Source organism: Nycticebus coucang, chromosome 12 (genome assembly GCF_027406575.1).
Source record: "Nycticebus coucang isolate mNycCou1 chromosome 12, mNycCou1.pri, whole genome shotgun sequence".
NCBI classification, from domain to species: domain Eukaryota; kingdom Metazoa; phylum Chordata; class Mammalia; order Primates; family Lorisidae; genus Nycticebus; species Nycticebus coucang.
Window position 1 is genome coordinate 56835520 of NC_069791.1, and position 16965 is coordinate 56852484.

The 16965-nt window shown below is 47.2% G+C and overlaps 1 protein-coding gene across 6 annotated transcripts in view; it reads right to left on the reverse strand.

Moving 5' to 3' along the window:
• TSPAN9 (tetraspanin 9) overlaps positions 1-16965 on the reverse strand; it is a 206202-nt gene that overhangs the window by 121118 nt on the left and 68119 nt on the right. For 2 of the 6 annotated variants that reach the window (XM_053555263.1, XM_053555261.1), the window contains exon 3: positions 9993-10063. The exons of the other annotated variants lie outside the window; for them this stretch is intronic. The gene's annotated coding sequence lies outside the window, so the exon portion shown is untranslated. The remainder of the gene's footprint in view (positions 1-9992; positions 10064-16965) is intronic. 6 annotated transcript variants of the gene reach the window in all.

The window sequence follows — 16965 nt, forward strand, 5'->3', positions numbered from 1 at the left end:
TACCCGAGGGCGGTACAGTGAAACTCTGTCTCTACAAAAAAAAAAAAAAAAGAAAAAGAAAACTGTGAAATCCTCAGAAAGGAAATAGCAGAGGATATTAACAAATGGAAGAACATACCATGCTCAGGGATGGGAAGAATCAACATTGTTAAAATGTCTATACTTCCCAAAGCAATCTACCTATTCAATGCCATTCCTATGAAAATACCAACATCGTACTTTCAAGATTTGGAAAAAATGATTCTGCGTTTTGTATGGAACCGGAAAAAACCCCGTATAGCTAAGGCAGTTCTCTGTAACAAAAATAAAGCTGGGGGCATCAGCATACCAGATTTTAGTCTGTACTACAAAGCCATAGTGCTCAAGGCAGCATGGTACTGGCACAAAAACAGAGACATAGACACTTGGAATCGAATTGAAAACCAAGAAATGAAACTAACATTTTACAACCACCTAATCTTTGATAAACCAAACAAGAACATACCTTGGGGGAAAGACTCCCTATTCAATAAATGGTGTTGGGAGAACTGGATGTCTACATGTAAAAGACTGAAACTGGACCCACACCTTTCCCCACTCACAAAAATTGATTCAAGATGGATAAAGGACTTAAACTTAAGGCATGAAACAATAAAAATCCTCAAAGAAAGCATAGGAAAAACACTGGAAGATATTGGCCTGGGGAAAGACTTCATGAAGAAGACTGCCATGGCAATTGCAACAACAACAAAAATAAACAAATGGGACTTCATTAAACTGAAAAGCTTCTGTACAGCTAAGGAGACAATAACCAAAGCAAAGAGACAACCTACACAATGGGAAAGGATATTTGCATATTTTCAATCAGACAAAAGCTTGATAACTAGGATCTATAGAGAACTCAAATTAATCCACATGAAAAAAGCCAACAATCCCTTGTATCAATGGGCAAGAGACATGAATAGAACTTTCTCTAAAGACCACAGACGAATGGCTAACAAACACATGAAAAAATGTTCATCATCTCTATATATTAGAGAAATGCAAATCAGAACAACCCTGAGATATCATCTAATCCCAGTGAGAATGGCCCACATCACAAAATCTCAAAACTGCAGATGCTGGCGTGGATGTGGAGAGAAGGGAACACTTTTACACTGCTGGTGGGACTGCAAACTAGTACAACCTTTCTGGAAGGAAGTATGGAGAAACCTCAAAGCACTCAAGCTAGACCTCCCATTTGATCCTGCAATCCCATTACTGGGCATCTACCCAGAAGGAAAGAAATCCTTTTATCATAAGGACACTTGTACTAGACTGTTTATTGCAGCTCAATTTACAATCGCCAAAATGTGGAAACAGCCTAAATGCCCACCAACCCAGGAATGGATTAACAAGCTGTGGTATATGTATACCATGGAATACTATTCAGCCATTAAAAAAAAATGGAGACTTTACATCCTTCGTATTAACCTGGATGGACGTGGAAGACATTATTCTTAGTAAAGCATCACAAGAATGGAGAAGCATGAATCCTATGTACTCAATTTTGATATGAGGACAATTAATGACAATTATGGTTATGGGGGGGGGAACAGAAAGAGGGAAGGAGGGAGGGGGTGGGGCCTTGGTGTGGGTCACACTTTATGGGGGCAAGACATGATTGCAAGAGGGACTTTACCTAACAATTGCAATCAGTGTAACCTGGCTTATTATACTCTCAATGAATCCCCAACAATAAAAAAAAAAGAAAGAAAGTAAAACACACAGAATATAAGAAGATACTTGCAAATCACGCATCAACAAGGAGACCTATAACCAGAATATATAAAGAATTCTTACAACTCAATAATAAAAACAAATACCCAATTTTAAAATGGGCAAAGTATATACACAGACATTTCTCCAAAGAAAAGATACAAGTGTCAAATAAGTACATGAACAAATGCTCAACATCATTCGCCATCAGGAAAATGCAAATTAAAAACCACAATGAGGTCTAATTTTTTTTTTTTATTGTTGGGGATTCAAAAAAAAAAATTAGACCTCTAATACATATGAAAAAAAAATAGTTATTTGCCAATGGAAAAAAAAAAAAAAACCACAGTGAGATACCATTTCACACCCACTAGGATGGCTCCAAACAGACAGACAATAACAACTGCAGACAAGGCTGTGGAGAAATCAGAATAGAATGCTCCATACGCTGCTTGTGGGAACATAAGTTGGTACAGCAGTTTGGAAAATTGTTTGTTGGTTCTTTTTTTTTTATTGTTGGGGATTCATTGAGGGTACAATAAGCCAGGTTACACTGATTGCATTTGTTAGGTAAAGTCCCTCTTGCAATCATGTCTTGCTCCCAGAAGGTGTGGCACACACCAAGGCCCCACCCTTCTCCCTCCTTCCCTCTCTCTGCTTTTCCTCCCCCCCATGATCTTAATTGTCATTAATTGTCCTCATATCAAAATTGAGTACATAGGATTCATGCTTCTCCATTCTTGTGATGCTTTAGTAAGAATACAGAGAGGCCAGGTGCAGTGGCTCATGCCTGTACTCCTAGAACTTAGGGAGGCCAAGGCAGAGGATGTTTGAGAACAGGAGTACAAGACTTCTCTGAACAAGAGTGAGACTCTATCTCTACAAAAAATCGAAAAACTATTTCCTGTTTTCCACCAGCCATGGTTGTGTGCACCTGTAGTCCCAGCTACTTGGGAACCTGAGACAAGAGGATCAACTGAGCCCAGGAATTTGAAGCTGCAGTGAGCTGTGATGATGGCACTCTAGCCCAGGCAACAGAGAAAGGCCCTACCTCATGAATGAATGGATAAGAAAAAGAAAAAGTTAAACATATAGTTACCATATGACCCAACAGTTCGATTCTAGGTATATACCCAAGAGACACGTTAACACGTCCACACAAACCGCCCCCCACCCACATGAAATGTTCATTTATTCATATTATAAGTATTTGGCATTTTTCATAATAGCCAAAAAACTGAAGCAACTCAAATGCCCATCAAATAAACAGACAACAAATGGTGGCATACCCGTACAATGAAAAAGGAACACAGGACTGGTGTGTGCTGTAACATGCATGGACCTTGAAACATACATGATGCTGTGTAAAAGAAGCCAGTTACAAAAGACCCCATACTATATGATACCATTTATTAGAAATGTCCAAAATAAGCAATTCCACAGAGACAGAACACAGACTAGTGGTTGTTCAGGGCTCGGGGTGGGGGAAATTGGAAATGATTGCCAGTGGGTATGGGGTTTCTTTGTGGGATGGTAAAAATGTTCCAGAATTAGACTGTGGTAATGTATATACAGCTCCGAACACACCTAACCACTGCGTTGTACATTAAATAGACACAACAGTTCATTAGAGTTGGCATAATAAAGTTGCACAAACTGGTGTGCTTAGATGACAGAAATTTATTTTCTCGTGATTCTGAAGGCCAGGAGTCCAAGGTGGAGTGCTGGCAGGATTGGCTCCTTCCACTTGCTCTCTCTCTTCTTGGTTTGTAGAGGGCCATCTTCTCCCTTTGTTGTCACCTGGTCTTTCTTGTCACCTGGTCTTTTCCTCTCTTCTTATAAGGACGGCAGTCACACCGAATTAGGACCCACCTCAATGATCTCATTTAACCTTAATTAAGGTTAAAGACCTCTTTAAAGACCCTGTCTACAAATACAGTCACACTCTGAAGAACGGGGTTTAGGACGTCAACACACGGGCGGGGTGGGGACACAACTCAGCCCATGACAATGAGCAAACACAGTCAGCATACCTGGGGGCAGAAGTCACGGCTCCTACTCCAAGCCTAGTGTGCTTTCTACTGTACCCTCCTGTCGCCACGGCCTCTGAGGCTCAGAAGTGAAACAGAACGATGGCAAAAGTAGGAGAAAATTAAACTTGAAAAATGCCTAAGAACTTAGATCATATGCAGTGTGAGTACAAATGGGCTTCACAGCTTGGGGTAGGAGGCGGGAGGCAGACAGCACAGCCCGAGGAGGCCCTGAAGGGACCTGCACAGTCACAAGCAGAGGGCCTTGAGCAAATCCAGCACGAATTTCGCATCTACTACGTGCCAGGCAAGGCAGAAGCATGTTCCTGAGCACAATGTGGTTTACAGAGGGGTTGGCACCTCAGCTAATCCCTGAAGAATGGGCATAACTGCACAGGGGTAGGGCTTTCCAAGCAGATGGGGCCACATGGCCAAAAGCGCAAAGGCAGGTAATTTCCAGCCCTGTTCAGGAGATAGCAAGTTGGCTGATATAGTGGAAGCATAACTCGTATCCTTTATACGGAACAGTGGGGGACATGAAGTGAAGGCAGGCGGAAGTCAAATTCTGCAGAGCCTGGCATGCCACACGCAGAAGCAGAGACATGAGATGAGTGCTAGGGAGCCACTGAAGCTTCTGGGGCAGGAGTGTGGCGTGACCTGAGGGTGCTACGGAAAGGCGGCTGCACAAGCAGCAGTCGGGCAGCCACTCGGTAGTTCTCATACAAGGCACTCCTAGGCCAGGGGAGGGTACTGACCAATACAGCCGAGGGGGAAGCTCCAGTGGGACACAGGCAGGCAGGAAGCCCCTGCTTCTAGGGGTGCCCTCAGATTAATCTCGATTAGACAAGGAAAGCAGGAATAGGAGGAAGCTTTCTGCAGGCGCTGAAAGCCACCAACTCCCAGAGCCCGTGTTGTGATCTGGAGCTGACAGCCCTTCATCTTTTCCGATTCTCTTTTTCTTTTTTTTTTTTTTTTTTAGTAGATAAACGGAGGGGTGGGGAAGGAGAGAAAGACACAATGGAGCTGCTCAGGGAACAAAAGCTCTGGTATGCTTTTGCTCATTGTCTTAACCAGGGTGTGCTAATCTCTCAGCACCCTATAATCATATCTGAGGCAGGGACACAGTCCGTGACAAGCAATTCAGGCACAAATGCATCCTTGTTGCCCATGTGCCTGCGGCCACCCATCTGATCGTGGAGGGGAAGGAAGGGTCCTGGGACCTCCAGAGACTGGCAGAGCATAGCCTACAAAGCCGAGGACCGTGGTTCAAGTCCTGCTGTCTCCCTTGTGACCTCGAGCGGGACACACGATCTCTCTAGGTCTGTTTCTTAGTCTACATCAACAGCAACAGCAGCTGCCATGACTTATTCAATGTTGACCGAGTGCCAGGAACCATTTTAGATTTCCATTTCTTACAAAACACCCTAGGAGGTATTAGTCTCCCCATTTTACAGATGGAGAAACTGGGATTCAGATGTTAGAGAGATTAGTCAAGGTCATAAAGCTATGTTTGAATCCAGATCTGCCCAGCTTTAAAACCCATGTTCTTAAACACACCACACTCCCAAATTAAGTAGAAATAAGAAAAATGCTCTGCACTCCCTCACCTGCTTGCTAGGAGGTTCCAAACTGAGAAGGTGCTATCCTTATCAATAGTGTAGTGACCCTAGGTCAAAATGCAGTGGTCCTCCAGTTGGCTGGACCTTAACTCAGCCAAGGCCCTTGGCCCAGGCCCTCCTCCTGCAGATATCCTTCCCAACTGGCCAGCCAGTCTGCCCACCCTGCCCCATCCTGACCTGTTGCTTCCTCCTTTCACTGAGAGGATGCTCTCAGTCCCTGGATTCCACTCGACTCTCAGAAGCAAAGCCCAAGTCTCACCATAATTCTAAACTTCAAGAACCTCCCCCATGAAGAGGTCGGGACACTTCCATCAGCACCCTCCCTCCTGACCGCCAGGTCCTCACCTGCTGCTCCTCACCCCAGCCCACCCCTGACGGGGGTTACGTGAGAGCATATTGATACAGCTATGAATGCAGGGCCCGGCACTGATTGTCTTTACTGTTATTCACATCAGGATCCATGACCCGGCACCGTGCAGCCTTCTGATTCTTCAATATCATTCTCTCTTCCTCCCAGGGAGTCATCAAATGCCAAAGGTGCACCCAGACACACTCCTCGATGCTGCTGACACAAGCCAGGGAGGATACCGACCCGTTATTAACAGAGGAGAATTTAACCTGACGTTGTCAGTGATCTGAAACCTCCCAGCTGAGAAAAGCTTTGTTTTTTCAATAACCAATAAATAACACAGGGTGTTTATTTCCCTAGTATGTCATATTTCTTAAGGATCACTAGGCTTGTACATCATGGCTGTCATTTGGGGAAAGCACAGAGCGACACTGGCGTCTTCAAGTCCTTTCTCCTTCCCGAGGAGTTCAAAGCACTTGAGCCAGGCTCCTCTTTATCCCCTCTACAGCGATCAGAGAGGAGAGGAGGGGGCCTGGCAACTCCACCTCCAGTGCGCCTACAATAAATACTGCTAACTGCTCAAGGGGGACAATTGCTTTCTCTGCACAGATGGGAAAATGGAGGAAAGGAAATTTACTTAGCACCCACCTAATCCAATCTTCCCACTTCCAACTCCACACTTCAAATCGTCTCTCACTCAGGGCTTAGCTCTTCCCAAAGGGACTGGAAATGGGAAATGCGGCCTCTTATTCTGAGGAAAACAGGTGCAAACACACACACAAACACCCCTGTCTCCTCACTGTGACGGGAATGGTACACAGAGAATACCTACTTCAAACATCTCAGTTCTAATAGCAAAAAGGAGCTGTCTCCCTGATGATTTCCTAAAAACTCAGAACACAACCAAGTGTCCCTGCCCAGCATTCTGGAACAGCATGTCTTCCATCTCACCTGCGTCACCAACCTTGTCATGCTTCACACTGTAATAATGATGCATGTTCGCTTCCTCCCCTGATCCCGTGATTTTTATTCACTTTATCACTTGTCCTTAATTTCCAAAGTACCCAGAATAACACCTTACCCTTAATACATAAAGCTTGGGTCACAAACTGGCACCGCTAGACCAAATCCAGCCCACAGACACATCTTGTTAGGTCTGCAATGTGTTTTAAATTTGTTTTTAATTAGTTGCCAATAGCTAAAGAAAGTCAGGAGTTCAAAGTTCTCTTGAAAAATGGAAGCTCTGGCTCGGAGCCTATAGCTTAGTGGCTAGAGCTCCAGCCATGTTCACCGGAGCTGGCAGGTTCAAATCCAGCCTGGGCCTGGCAAACAACGATGACAACTACAACCAAAAAATAGCTGGGAGTTGTGGCAGGTGCCTGTAGTCCCACCTACTGGGGAGGCTGAGGCAAGAGAATCGCTTAAGCCCAAGAGCTTGAGGTTGCTGTGAGCTGCGACGCCACAGTACTCTACCCAGGGCGACATAGTGAGACTCTGTCTCAAAAAAAAATGGGGGGAAGAAAAGAAACAAAGAAAAATGGAAGCTCTTGGCAAAGAGAGTGGAATAGTTTAACCATTACAGACATTGACCTTTGACAAATTCCAGTTGTCTTTGTCCTGGCCAGATAAAGTCTGTGGAGAGCTAAAGAAGTCTCTGGAAAAAGGTCACATGGTGATCATGTGTGAACACTGGCACCTCGATTCCAGGTGTTGAGTATGAGGGAAGGGGCAGATCACAGCATCACTGCAGGTCCACAAGCGAGCGAGACAGCTCCAGTACTCAGGCCTGCAGTCCACACACGGGCAAGGCAGCTCCAGTACTCAGGCCTACAGTCCACACATGGGCGAGGCAGCCCCAGTACTCAAGCCTACAGTCCAGACGCACTTAAGACCCAAGCTGCAATTGAATATTTATTTAAAACAAAGTATCATGTCTCCCATTTGCACAGAAGCACTAGCTCCTCTTCTGCACAGCCCAGTATTTGCACCATGTTCTATGCTGGATTCCGCTACAAAGCAATAAAAACAGGACACTGAGCAAAAAGGGAGGGACAGAGAGTGGGTGTGGTATTACCAGGTCCACATTTTAGTGTGGTAACAGTCAGCTGTACCTGCACAGCGCAAATGGCTGAGACGGGGCATGTGGTCTTCAGGTGGTCACAGACCCCAGCCCTGCTAGTCTTCATCTTCTGAGTCTGCAGGCTTGCATCAAGTCAACTGAACGGGGGAGCCCAAGGTCATTTCAGACTACATGCTCCCTGAGAGTGGGAGCTAGGCCTGTTTCTCTTGCTTTGAATAGGGGCACAGAGGGTGCACACTTAGGAATGACTGACTGAGTGAAGCAACAGCACATACTCAGCACCAGGCCAGCAGGCTTCAAAGCCAGACCTCTAAGAAAAATACAGGGTCACAGCTACCTGACTTCCCAAGGGCAGTTTGTGAGAACAGACTCATGCCAAGATCTGAGCTAAACCCCAGGATGCTCTCAGGCACCTGACCTCCAACTTGTATTTAACAACCCAGAGGGGGATCCCACCATTGCTCTAAGAAAGAACACCTTGCTTCTTGAATTGTCCTAGGGAAATGGTACTAAAGGAGAGACAGATATAAATACAGACATACATAAACATATGTTATATTTCAACGTATTAATTTAGTTTCTTGCATTAATTATTTAGATTAAGTTAAAACTGCAAACCAACTAAACGTTCGACAATAGGAAAACTGATAAATACTCAACAATTCCTATGTATCCATTTTGAATATTAAATAAAGCAAATACAATGCAAAATTCTATGTGACTACAACTACGTAAACTTAGGTTTGCAAGTTAATACAGCCTGAAGGCATCGTGGAAAATGGGAAGTTGATTTGTCATGGTGGCAGTTTTGTGAGAAGTTTTTTTTTTTTTTTCATTTTTATTTATTTATTTATTTATTTTTATTTTTATTTTTTTATTGTTGGGGATTCATTGAGGGTACAATAAGCCAGGTTACTCTGATTGCAATTGTTAGGTAAAGTCCCTCTTGCAATCATGTCTTGCCCCCATAAAGTGTGACACACACCAAGGCCCCACCTCCCTCCCATCCCTCTTTCTGCTTCCCCCCCCATAACCTTAATTGTCATTAATTGTCCTCATATCAAAATTGAGTACATAGGATTCATGCTTCTCCATTCTTGTGATGCTTTACTAAGAATAATGTCTTCCACGTCCATCCAGGTTAATACGAAGGATGTAAAGTCTCCATTTTTTTTAATGGCTGAATAGTATTCCATGGTGTACATATACCACAGCTTGTTAATCCATTCCTGGGTTGGTAGGCATTTAGGCTATTTCCACATTTTGGCGATTGAAAATTGAGCTGCAATAAACAGTCTAGAACAAGTGTCCTTATGATAAAAGGATTTTTTTCCTTCTGGGTAGATGCCCAGTAATGGGATTGCAGGATCAAATGGGAGGTCTAGCTTGAGTGCTTTGAGGTTTCTTGTGAGAAGTTTTTTCTCCCTATTCCTTTGATTTGTATTCTTTTATTATACAGTGTTATTTACACAGAAAGAATTTTTTGTAAATGCCCAGCCACTCCTGACCCTAAAATAAACTAGCACAAGCCAAAAACAGATGATGATGACGGACAGCTCCGACATGTCTGCTCTGCTCAGGAACTTCTGGGAGTCCCACAAGGACTGAGGCACAAGGTAAAGGTGCCACCAATCAGTCTGAAGAAAGCACCCCCACCCCGACAGTGCACATGCACACACACACGCTCCTCAGAGCGCGGACATGGTCCTCGGGCCCCCCATCACATGCACGTGACCCTCTGCTACTCTGTCCTTTCTGCAGTGGTTTCGGCATCCCTGTCCTCTGATGGAGGCGTCAGAGCTGGAAACAGCCAGGCCAGCAGTCTCCCCAAAGACTGTCCTTCACTTATTCTTTACAGTACACATCTCGCTGTGTTCACTGCTAGGGATTCAGGAACCCAATCTTGGGAAGAGGCTGCTTACCAAGGGAGACAGGAGTGTCAGAAGGACAGAAGGACCGACAAAGGGAGGGGCCAGTGGGAAGTCAAATCCTAGCTCACCGTGGCATCAGTCACACCCCATGAAGGAGGCTGGGTGGGCGAGGGCCTGGCGACAACCAGAAGACCTGAGGCACAGCATCCTCGCCAGTGGCCAGGCCAGGAGTGCTGGGCCGTGGCAGAGTCTACAGACTGTCACAGAGGCTGGTGCCTTAGAAAACAGAAAGAAAACCTTCCTTACCTACAGCTTCTAATCTGGTCAGACTCCCCAGGGAGAGATTTCCTGCCGTGGATTCCCCAGGGGACTGTGAGCTGGAGACGAAAAAAAAAACCTCCTCAGAAAATTGTCTGAGCCAAGCGGCCAAATCACAGCCCAAATCCATCAGGGCCTCCCATTTGCAGGGAAATTTACTTACGCCTGATTGTTGGGCTTTTACTTTTCAATTCCAAAGACTGGCTTAGTTGTTTTTTGTTTTTGTTTTTTCTTTTAAGTGAGAGGAGAAAGTAAAAAGGCTGAAGGGAAGGAGGAGGAAATTTCATTTCATCCATCGCTGCCCTATTCCCTATTCTGGTCCATATCTGGGTTTGCGCAGAGGAAGTCCCAGGAACAGGAGCCATGGCCCCAGCAAGCAAGGGTGGACAGAGGGCAGCCACGCGGGTCAGGTCATGTGCAGCCTAGTGCCCAGCCAGTTTGTGGCATCTGCCTCAAGGGGAAGTAGAAGGAAAGGGTTGGAGGAGCCAAGAGGGACCAAATACAAAGGCGGATGGTAGGCAGCTGGCCCCTCCTCCCGTGAGCGGTCCCCACCACAGGGTTATTGCCAGGCACTTTTTCCTGTGAGAAAAGAATGGGAGGAATGCAGCCCAGCCATTACCCAAATCCACCCTACCATGGGCTTCGTGCCCAATTACATACAGTGGGGGCAAGCCCTCCGGAGCCTGGAATCAGAAAATCCGCTTAAGAAATTCAAACTGGCAGCCAGAAACCAGCAACATAGGTAATGCAATATGAGGGCCTCCCTTAGAGCCAAATACATACACGCATGCAGGCACACACGCACGCACGCTCACAGACATGCACACGCGCATGCACACTCACAGGCTCTGCGGGCCTGCACAAGCGACAGTGCACTACAAACCACATGGAGGGAGAGGTGGCCAGAAACACTCCTGGAATTTTATAGCTCTCCAGAGACCTGAGCTCCAGGAAGTGCTAACAATTGCAATCCAATTGTGTCCCTGGCTAGCGAAGCTGGCTGGAGACTGGGACCGGTGCAGAGAGAGGAAGAACTTCATTGGGAAAAAATGTTGACAGAGTCTAATGTTGAACGGAAGGACAAAGGCTTGGATGGAGGCACCTCTCTGAGAAGCAAGGCATTCTGAGTGCTCCAGCAATCTGCATGGGGCTGTCAGGGAGTCAAAGGCAGGCGGGAGTAGGGGGCTCCCCAAAGCCAGCACTGGCTGGAGTGGAGAAGCGGCAGCACACACTCTCCTGCAGGGCCTAGAACTTGGCACTCCAAAATCAGCCCTGAAGGGGAAATTAACTAGGGCACCCCCCAGCTAGAAGGCTAAGGAAGTATGAAGCCCCAACAAACATGCTGTCCCCACCAAAGAGACCGTGAAACACAGTGGAGACTGCATAACACACTGGAGAAGAAAAATTAGCATTCGCCGAGCACCTAGCATGGAGCAAGCACATGATATCTCGAATTCTAAGAGCCAGCAGCAAAGTGGGCATCTTAGTCTCATAGTGCAGACAAGAAATCTGCAAATCAGAGAGATTCGCCTCCCCATCACGCGGCTAAAACCAAGACTGACACCAAGCCTGTCTGCCACCTGCAGAGTCAGAGACACCAAAGTCCATTTTCCAAAGTAAACCCTCGGCATCCCAGAGTCACATTTAAAAAAAATAATGGGTGGCCTTAGTCAAGTCCCTTAATCTTTCTGGGCATCAGTTCCCCCATGTGTGAAAATAAGGGGGTGACTGAGGCACTTGCCAAGGTCCCTTTCCATTCAGATACACACAGAAAGGGTCGTAAGCCTGTGACCGGCAGAGGCACTGAAGAGACTAAGGACACCAAGACACAGCTCTGGCCAAGTTCAACAGCCCCAGGAGTGCCCCACCTTTCATGTCACATTGTAACTGCTGGGGTGTTTGTCTCCCAACTGGACTGTACCCTCCCCAAGAGAAGGATGTTCCACCTAATTCTGCCCGAACCCCTCTACCTAGAGCTGTGACTGGCATACTACAGACATTCATGAAGTGTCTGCTGGCTGAATCAATTGAATCTATGAACAAATTGATTCCTCCTCCAAGTCAGGCAGCTTTCAGAGAAAAGCACTCATGGGTGGCTGTTCACCATGAGATATCTGCTCCAAGGCGGGAGAGACGGACCTTCCCAAACTTAACTCAGCATTGACATCTTTTGGAAAGCTTTTCAAAACACAGATTTCTGCCCCCATTCCCAGAGTTTCAGACTCAGAAGATCTGGGATAGGGGCCCAGGAGTCTGAATTATTGAAAAGCTCCCCAGATGTCTCTAACTCAAAGCCAGGTCTGGAATCACTGATGTCTATTACTTGGCTAACATCCATTCAGTCGTCCTGCATTGAGACCAGATAAAACTAAGAACAAAAACAAAGTCAGCGCCTCGCTCCTGGGGCCTTTTTACCAAAGGGTTCAAATCAACAACTTTTTACACTGTGATGCTGCTGCCTGTTGGACCAGACAGATGGCAGTGCTTGTCCCATTCTGAGGCTAGCAAACTGAGGTCTGACCAAGAAATAGAACTACTTCTCTCTTTTCACAATCCCCTTTAACTCCTGAAGAATGCAAGGCAGTTAGAGCTTTCAAGGACACTGCTAAATTCCAGGAAAAAAGAGAGAACAACGCCAGGTACTTGTTTGGTTGTAGGTGATGCTGAAACCAGAACAGGTATCTTCCTGCCTCCCACCTGGACTCGGAGGACAAAATATACTTGTCCTTTCATGGCCCACAATCCCCAAGTCCTACCCTCCACACACAAGGTCCCATCAACATCACACCAGCAAGCCGGAAGGAACAGACCCCATCTCCCTATCCTGGAGGTAGGTGAGGGGCCATTCATTTACTCATTCATAAACTTGACAGCAGAGCTAAGAAGTGCCAAGAAAACAGGCAGAATTAGATGGAGATGAAGGAAGAATTTAACTATTCCTGGTCTTTTCAATAAAAGAGGTCCTCCCAGAGAAACAAATGCCAAGAGGCTGAAAGCTCAGCACCCTGCACCCCACACTCTCTAGAGAACCAGGCAGCCAACACCCCAGCCCCTCCTTCAGCAACGGAAGACACCTTCTCAGGGGCAGAAGGCAAAGTCACCTTGGCCAGACACACCCGAGAGGGCCCCTCTTCTCCTCATCAACCTCCTCCCACCCAGCCTTGACGTGAATGATGGAGCTGGGACAGCTGCAGCTGTTGGTGGGGGGGAGGTGGACAACAGCTGGACGGAGGGATGGAGGGAGGCCCTCCCCCCGCCTGGGCAGTGTCCCAGCTGGAGCTGGAGAGGAAGACAAGAGACACACGTCTCCTCTGCACACTTCTCTTTAAGGAGTGGAATGTGAGTATTCAGCTACACTCTGACCTTGCTCCTTCTCCCTCATCTCTCTGGCCCTTCCAGGCAGGCAGGTGTCTCTAAATTCTACAACCAGCACGGCCACTCTGCAGTGTGGGTGCACGCTCTAGGCCCCACAGCAGGCAGTCCCATGCTGCCATGGTTGTGCTCCCTGCCCACATGCCACACCCCTCTGACCATAATCCCACCCATGTGGGACCGGGGCCCACACCACTGGCCACCCGCAGGCCTTGGATGCTGCAGGAGCAAGCCCAGGATGTTGACCCCCAGAATGAGCTGGTAGAAGGCAATGCCATGACCCAGCCATGTGCACGCCGACCTGAGGGCCCATGTTCTGGGTCTGTCACAGAAATCAAATGGTGACTTGGGGACACGTCTGTTTCACTAAAAAGCTTTGCAACTTTGATTTCCTTCCAGTTTCTGGTTTTGTCTAGAAAATGAGGCTGATAATATTTACTTTTCAGGGCAGTTCTTAGAAGTAGAGGTGCCATATTCTGGTCCGTGATAGACACCCCAATGTATGACAGCCCTCAGTTTCTTCATCTGTAAAATGAGCGGCTAAACTAGATGGTTTCTCATGTCTCCTCCAGCTATGACAAAGTCCATCCAGCTTTTCAGCCAGTGGCCCTAGGAGGAAATTGCTGCTCAAAATTCCTTCCCTAGTTCTGCAGTGTCTCCCAGATATAGAAGGCGATTGAGACCTCCCCCTCCTTCCCTACCCATACCTCCCTATCCATACTTCTCCTCTCCTCCTATCCATCCCCTCCACTCTCCCTCCATATGTGCCCAAATTAGACTCCCAAGAGCCAGCCCTTTACCTGCCATGCTATGTCCCTCTGCAACACGTACATATACACCATTAATCCAGTTTAGTAATTTCTTACCAAGTACTTCACACCAAAAGGGCCTCCCCAACATGGGGCAATATTGCAATTAAAAACTCTTGATTTGAGAAGCATGAATCCTATGTACTCGATTTTGTTATGAGGACAATTAATGACAATTACAGTTATGGAGGGGGAGAGGAAAAGCAGAAAGAGGGATGGAGGGAGGGGGGTGGGGCCTTGGTGTGTGTCACACTTTATGGGGGCAAGACATGATTGCAAGAGGGACTTTACCTAACAATTTCAATCAGTGTAACCTGGCTTATTGTACCCTCGATGAATCCCCAACAATAAAAAAAAAAAGTTAAAAAAAAAAAAAAAACTCTTGATTTAAAACAATACCATCCAATGTGGCAGCCACTAGAAATATGTGGCCATTTTAATTTAAAAATTAGGACAGGCACAGTGGCTTACACCTATAATCCTAGCACTCTGGGTTTGTTTGAGCTCAGAAGTTCAAGACCAGCCTGAGCAAGAGTGAGACCTCCATCTCTACTAAAAATAGAAAAACTAGCTGGGCATGGTGGTGGGTGCCTGTGGTCCCAGCTACCCAGGTGGCTAAGGCAAGAGGATTCTTCAAGCCCAAGAGTTTGAGGTTGCTGTGAGCTATGATGCCAGGGCACTCTACCCAGGACAACGGTGTAAGACTCAGTCTCCAAAAAAAAAAGTAAAAATAAAAATAAATTTAAAAATTAAAAATCCAGCTTCTCAGGCATACTAGCTGCATTTTAAATGCTCAATAGTCACATGTAGCTAGTAGCTACTGCACTGGACAGTGAAAAACAGAACGTCTCCATCATCACAGCACTGGGCCATGCTCTCTTTTTAGGGGGCAGGGGAGGAAGCAGGGGCAGCGTGAAGAAGGGAGGGGCTGCTTTCCACTGCCTCCATGGAGACGCCACTAGGATTCACACTCCAGCAGGCCCACCAGCCATGTCCCTCAGTGAGGGTCTCCTTGGCCCCAACACCCAGCAGGATGCAGCAGGCAGCTGTCACACTACACTTCATTTTTGGGATGCATGGGACGCCTGCCATTCTCTCCTACCCCTGGGGGGCTCCTGGCCTACCCCAGCTCAAGGTCTGTACCTCATCCCAGAGCAGGGAGCACGGCCCCTCTCTGCTGCCCTATAGCTCCTCCACCCCACACCTGAATTCCAGGCTGAAGTGCGACCTGCAGAGGGCTAGGGCTCCCCTGCTTCCTGACTCCAAAATGTCTCACTGCAAACCCAGAAGGAAAGGAAGGAAGGAGAAAAGGGAAGAGAGAGCTAGTTTCATTCAAGCACCTACTATTTTCAAGGTACCACCAAGGTACTTTCACTTACATTTTCCCATTTGATGTCCAAAAAAATACTGTAAGGTAAATGTGGTTAAACCCATTTTCCAGACGAGGGAACTAAGACTCAGAGAAGGCGAGTGACATTTGCTAGTGTCACAATCTGAATGCAAACCCAGAAAGTCTGGTCTCAGAGCTTACAGTCTATTACTCCTCTCAGAGGCCAGGGGCTCCACAACAGCAGACAAGGGAAGAGCAGGCACCACCACACTCCTGCCCCAGGAGATGCCCTATAGACGCAGATGCAGGAGGGTAAAGCCCCTGCGCTTTTCGCACTTCTAGCTTAGAGAGCTCAGATTCCCAGGAAGCTCTTGGCATTGGGGAGGTGGAGAGGGGCCCCAGAGACAAAGCAGGTAGAGGAGGATAAGGAGGGAGCAAAAAGGAAGACAGTGGGGAGTAGCAAGTAAAGTCAGGAAGGAAGGCCAGAGTACACACAAGCATTTGAACTTATCCCAAGCATAACCCATTATCTCTGTGTTGTTAGCTCAATGCCTGTCTTCCTCCACTGGACCTGGGAGCAGTGAAAACCATGACCCAGTCTTGTGCACAGCCTTCCAACATAGTAGGTGTTCAACAAACACCTGCAGGAGCGGGGAAGGGTGAAGAAGCGGACAGGTGGGCAGAATGAAAACCAAAGTGTCAGGTGACTATAAAGAAAAAAAAGTCCTCCTCTTCAGGGCAGTGCCTGTGGCTCAGCGGGTAGGGCACTGGTCCCATATGCCAGAGGTGGTGGGTTCAAACCCAGCCCTGGCACAAAAAAAAAACCACAAACAAAAAGTCCTCCTCTTCTACGCCTTTCCATAAGCCGCCATCTTTACCCAGTCTTCCCACCCTCAGCTCTCTAAGGAGAAATTATGCTCCTCCCATGGGCTCCGACTTGAGGCCCAGCACCCTGGGCCTTTCTGCCCCTTTGCCATCAGCTATCCTCCTGTCAACCACAAGTCACAAGGCTGGGCTATGGCAGGGCCAAAGAGACCTCAAAGATCCTCTGATGCAATCTTCTCATTTTACAGATGACCAGACTGAGGCCCCAGAGGGGAGTGAGCTTGTTAGGGGGCACATAGCTTCAAAGAGAGAAAGATCCTCATGCCTGTGCCCACAGGATCTTGAAAACTGCAGCACACAGCCAAGCCCTAGTGTCCTGTGGCCGCGTGCAGGGCCAGGCCAGAGCCCGCAGCCCATCTGTCTCTTGCACCTGCCAAGAGGCCTCCCCTCCCCTGTGCCCATGTTAATAAAACCCGCCACAGGTGATTTCAGAACATCACACCAGGGGGGAGGTTTTGCTGGCCACAGTCCCATGCCTTTAATTTCCGATTTCCCAGCCTGACACCCCCTCATGGTCTGAGCCCTCTCTGCTCTGAGCCCTGTGTGGTCCTGCATCACCTTGGCT